Below are 5,922 nucleotides of genomic sequence, written 5' to 3' on the forward strand. Positions count from 1 at the left end.
TAGGAAGTTGTTCAGGCCAGTAATTCAGTAGATAAGTGATGGGCTTGATTGAGATGGTGGTAAAGGAGGGCAACCATCACTCTGCTCCTCCAAGCTTCCTGTGGCCACTGACGGTGTCAGTATTGAGTTGGAAAGGCTATTGCTTGAGCCCAGTTAGTGTAGTTCCTGTGGACTCACAAAAACTCCTGCGATAGCTTCTTCCATAACTACAAGCACACATCAGTTTAAATGTTGAAAATGTATGACAAGATGATCGCAATCCTGAGTTCAACTGAAATAATTTCTTGAAGACAAAATAAGATATGGAACATCCTGATGGATTTGAAGCTGCTAGGAGAATACTTTTAATTTCAGATTGATCATTGCCTATTCTCCCACCCAAACGGTCACCAGTTCCATCGTACTTCATACTTCCTTCACACTTCGTACCTCAAGATGTTCTTCTTTCCCAAGCCCCATATCAGGGGAATGTCTAAACTCCCGATGTAATAAGACAGTATGCTCAGCACAGTCTTTAACATCTCATTGAAACTATTTCGTACCTTCAATCAATCGTATTTAGTGGGCACTTACTGTGTGCAAAGCACTGAACGAAGTGGTTGGGAGAGTACAGTATAACAGTATGACAGAGTTGGTAGATACATTCCTTGCCCACAGTGAACTTACAGTCTAGAGGGGGAGATGGGCATTGATATAAATAAATTATGGATATAGACATAAGTGCTGTGGAACTGAGGGAAGGGTGAATAAATCACTCAATCAATCCGTGGTGTTTATTGAACGCTTACTCTGCGCAGAACACTCTACTAAGCGCTTGGGAGAGTACAATGCAACATAATTAGCAGACATATTCCCTGCCCGTAATGAGCTTACAATCTAGAGAGGTGTTTACAGTCTAGAGAATAAAGGGAGCAAATCCAAGTGCAAGGGTGACACAGAAGGGAATGGGAGAAGAGGAAGTGAGGGTTCCTGGGAAGGGAAGGTCTCCTAGAGAAGAAGTGGCTTCAATAACACTTTGAAGGTGGGGAGAGTAATTGTCTGTCAGTTATGAAGAGGGAGGGCGTTCCAGGCCTGAGTCGGGATGAGGGTGAAAGGTTGGTGGCGAGGTAGATGAGATCAAGATACAGTGAGTAGGTTGTGGGGGTTGGGTGGTAGTGGCAGAGCAGTGAGGTAAGGTAAAAAGGAGGCTGATGACATATTGACAGCTGCAGAATTTGTCTAACTTCACGTTCCTTGCTACCACATCCTTTTGGGTTAAGGTTCTCACATGAATAAATCCAGCATGTAGAAAGAGCTAGGCCATCTGGCAGGTGTAAATTTAACTCCTCTCCAGAAATAAGGGCTATATGTGAACCTAGAGCATGTGTCTTTTTTACGGCTGGGGATCAATCAATCAATCGTATTTATTGAGTGCTTACTGTGTGCAGAGCACTGTACTAAGCGCTTGGGAAGTACAAGTCAGCAACACATAGAGACAGTCCCTACCCAACAGCGGGCTCACAGTCTAGAAGAGGGAGACAGAGAACAAAACCAGACATACTAACAAAATAAAATAAATAGAATAGATATGTACAAGTAAGATAAATAAGTAGAGTGATAAATATGTACAAACATATACAGGTGCTGTTGGGGAGGGAAGGAGGTAAGATGGGTCATCAATCAATCATATTTATTGTGCACTTACTGTGTGCAGAACACTGTGCTAAGCACTTGGGAGAGTGCACTATGACACTGTTGGTAGAGAGTGCCCTATAATACATTCCCTGCCCACATAACTTTTCTGTGATTTCAACTCGACCTGAAAAAGACTAATGTGTATAATGTTTTAAGAAATGTAAGGGTATGTGAGTCCATTCTAAACTTAAGTAATGGCTCCCTAGATGATCCCAAGAAAATTGTTTTCCGTTCTCCCTTTCCCATTTCCCTTGCCTGGAAAATGAACATAATGAAGGCTGACACCAGGTGATGTTTGCAAAGCCCTTAGAAATTGTGGTACAGAAAAGGATATGCAAATCTATTGTATAATTTTACTGTGTTTCAAAGACCAAGTGAAATGATTTCCATTACTCTGAGCTTTAGAAGTTGGAAGCGCCCTCATTAGGATTAAACTCGAGACAAAAAAAAGTACTTTTGCAACTTGACAGGCAACGAGACAACCTGCTGTTGGGTAGGGACCATCTCTATATGCCAACTAGTACTTCCCAAACGCTTAGTACAGTGCTCTGCACACAGTAAGCGCTCAATAAATACGATTGAATGAATGAACAACAGAACTGTGAAGCGCACTGACCCTCACTGGCCCAATTCAAGCATCTCTCATTTACTGAATGTTTACAAAACCATAAGGATGAAATAGGTGGCCCGTGGACTATTCCTAAATTGCTTGCAGAACCGATACTTTTCTTTATTTCTTTTGGGTAAGAAGACAACTTGCTTTTTCACAGACATTGTCCCCTAGGTCCTTATCGACACAACACAGGGCCTTTCACTTAGCTGAGAAGAGGCTGCTTGCTTCGCTCTCCGAACTCTGTCCGAAATGCATGAGCTTATGCACTATTCTTCTTGGAAAGTATGGTCTGTGCCCTGTGCATCCAAGCTCATTATTGCACAGCACATTATTTCAATATGCTGAGCATATTAAAATAATTTTTCTGATGTCGAAAGTCTTATGGACAGGGAAAACACTGATGTGATTGTTTTCTAGACTGTCTAATCAACTCTCATTGGAGCTAGAGTTCATCATCCCTTTTTGAGCTGCCCCCAGGTTCAGATGGTATAGGCCAGATAAACCAAATGCAGTAGGACCAGCGGCAATTTTTAAAGATGTTTACGTGTCCCGTCTTTTCAGAGGCAGTGTGGGTGTTCAGGGGGACCCTGGGGGTAAATACACTGTGACCTTGGGGCAATTGGAATAGTGAGGAATCCCCCCCAGAGAAATGTTGTAGGCAGAAGGGATCTAATGGGCTTCCATATGGCATGGAGAAGCAGCGAGGCTCAGTGGAAAGAGCATGGGCTTGGAAGTCAGAGGTCATGGTCATAGTCACTTGTCAGCTATGTGACTTTTGACAAGTCACTTAACTTCTCTGTGCCTCAGTTACCCTCATCTGTAAAATGGGGATCAAGACTCACATAGGTGAGCCCCATGTGGAACAACCTGATTACCCTTTATCCCCCCCCCAGTGCTTAGAACAGTGCTTGGCACACAGTAAGTGCTTAACAAATGCTATTATTATTATTATTATTATCATCATCATCTTGATGGTATACTGTGTATGCAGGCAGTATGACATGGTTATACGCATATGGTGTAACATGAAGACCTGGTTTCAGAATAGGAGGGGATGGCCAATTTTCCCTGCCTCTAGGAATTGGCCCTCACCTCTGAATCCCCTACACCTTTGGGTTCACTCTAAACATCTACATTTGGGATTAGGTTTTCTCAGAAATTTATAATAATTTCAGTTCTCTAAAAATCTCAGGTAAAGGAAAATAAGGTTAGAAATCAGTACGGCGTGGCAGTAGTGAGCTGTGAAAATGTAATTGTGTATTTTTATATCACTAGTAGTCAAGGTTCGATGGTCTAATGATTATTTTTATAACTAGAGAATGTGCACCTCTTATTTCACCTCCCGGGCAGAAGGCTCATAAACAAGAGCTAGGTGAGCAGATGGCAGGATTCCAGAAAATGCTGCAGTATTGATACGCTCAACCGTACAATTTACCAGAAAGCATTTCAGTTGTAGAAAGCGATTCCCCTCCTGAACAATAACCTGTTTTCTGTTGCAAAAACACTGCAAGGAAATTGTAAGTGCTGCCAATAAGCAGCTCATCTGTGGCTCTGGGGATGCTCAAGAATCTCTAATTGGGGCCATTGTTTAGCCGGTGACAAGTTCCGAACACCTAATGGGTAGTCCGGCTAATCATGAAAAACAGCTCCCACCTCAGAAACCACTGCGACCCCGACTGTCCGTACCAAGTGCAAATGTTCATTCCTGCACTGCTTGCGCTAAATGGGTCTAATTATCTACTGAAGGAATCTATTGAAGGCATGCTGTCAACCCTGCAGATCAGGTTCAGCAAAGTGAAACTGAACCGCACGCCTTTTCAACTAATTGCAAAATTCTGCTTGATTTGGCTCTCAGAGTGGTCAAAATGACAGGCATGGCCGCCATGCAACTCTGCCAAGCAATATATGCAGCCCGTTGTACCCTGAGAAACTTCTGTGCCTACTAAAACAGTAGATTGAGAGATCAAAGAATGTAATCACCTGCACATCACTAGGTGCCTTTAGGAACATCCTCTACCAGCAGAAACCTAGATCTGATAAACAGTGGAAAGAGCCCAGGTCTGGGGGTCGGAAGGATTTGGGTTCTAATTTGCCACTTGTCTGCTCTGTGACCTTGGACAAGTCATTCCACTTCTCTGTGCTGCAGTTACCTCATCTGTAAACTGGGGATGAAAACTGTGAGCCCCATCTGAGACAGAGACCGTGTCCAACCTGATTACCTTTTATCTCCCCCAGTACTTGGTACAGTGCCTGGCACAGAGTACGCGCTTAACACATGCCACCATTGTTAAATCAAAACGGGTCTCCCGAAATGTTTCAGTAAAGAAAATCACTAAAAACAGCTGGCGGAAGAAAAGGTCTTCTTGTCTTACTTGCACCGGTCTCAAGTCCTGCCCAGCCTTCTGTATATCATTTGTGGCATTCTTCAGTAGCAGGTTAACTCTTCCTTCTATGTCACTAGATGAGATGAGAACATAAGACCACCACCAGTAATGTCATACTCAGTCAGAACAAGGATCCGTCCAGCCCTAATTCTACGTCTGACAGGGGCAACAAGGATGCTTGGTTGGTCATCCTTGGTCATCCTCCTTGTTGTACCAAGGTTATGGATGTACCGTTTGACATCCCTAATATTTCTGTAATAAGCTGTCAAGAAGTAATCCAGGTACTTAATCCTCTCAAGCCTTCTGATGTCACTCTTCCGTCTAGCATCCATTTTTTCCCCTCTAATACCATGCCCTCAGTCCTCCTACATTTCAGATTTCTACACTGAGGAAAACATGTGCTGTCCTTATACTTCCAGCACTATCCGCATGCGTGTGAGCCCAGCCTTCTCTTCTGATACTGCTTTGAGCCTCATCCAGACAAGCTTGTTTGTCAAAAGAACATTTCCAATCAATCAATCATATTTATTGAACACTTACTTTGTGCAGAACACTATATAAAGCACTCGGGAAAGTTTAGAACAACAGAGTTGGTGGATACATTTCATGCCTATCAGGAGCCTACAGTCTAATTTTGCCATTGTGTTCCAGCCATATACATACATAGTTAAGCCACATCATTACAGTTTCCCTTGAAAATCAAATACTGCCATTTTTGGACAGGGATTATCACATTTATTTTGAGCCTATTATAAAATTTGTAAATGTGGAAGATAGAAGACAATAAATCTGATTTCTTTTGACCCAGGACATATGCTGCCAGTTACTGGAACACCACATTTTGCTAATGTGGGAAGCCTGTGTCCAATGCCCAAAGAAAGCATATGGAATATAAAGCTTAGTACCCTAATGTTGTCCAGTTTTGAGTTCATGCTTAATATTTTCTTTTCTGAGCATACAATCCTATATGTGAGCAGCGTTATTGATCAAGACTACCTCACAGTGCAAGTATTTAATGGTCTCATTCCTACCAGAGTATTTCACAGGGGGAAGTAGTCATATATTATCGGCAGATTACAAAAAACACATTAAAATCTGTGCTTTGTCTAAAGCCAACTTATTAACTTCAGGCCGCAGTCCTGACTACCAATATAAATTGGTGCCAAGGAGGCCTGTGAAAAGGTATGGGAGGAAGGGAAGGAACAGAATTAAACTGGAAACACTGGAGTCATGCTCAGGAACAGAATAATA

The sequence above is a fragment of the Tachyglossus aculeatus genome, chromosome 24, assembly GCF_015852505.1.
Source record: "Tachyglossus aculeatus isolate mTacAcu1 chromosome 24, mTacAcu1.pri, whole genome shotgun sequence".
Classification (NCBI taxonomy): Eukaryota; Metazoa; Chordata; class Mammalia; order Monotremata; family Tachyglossidae; genus Tachyglossus; species Tachyglossus aculeatus.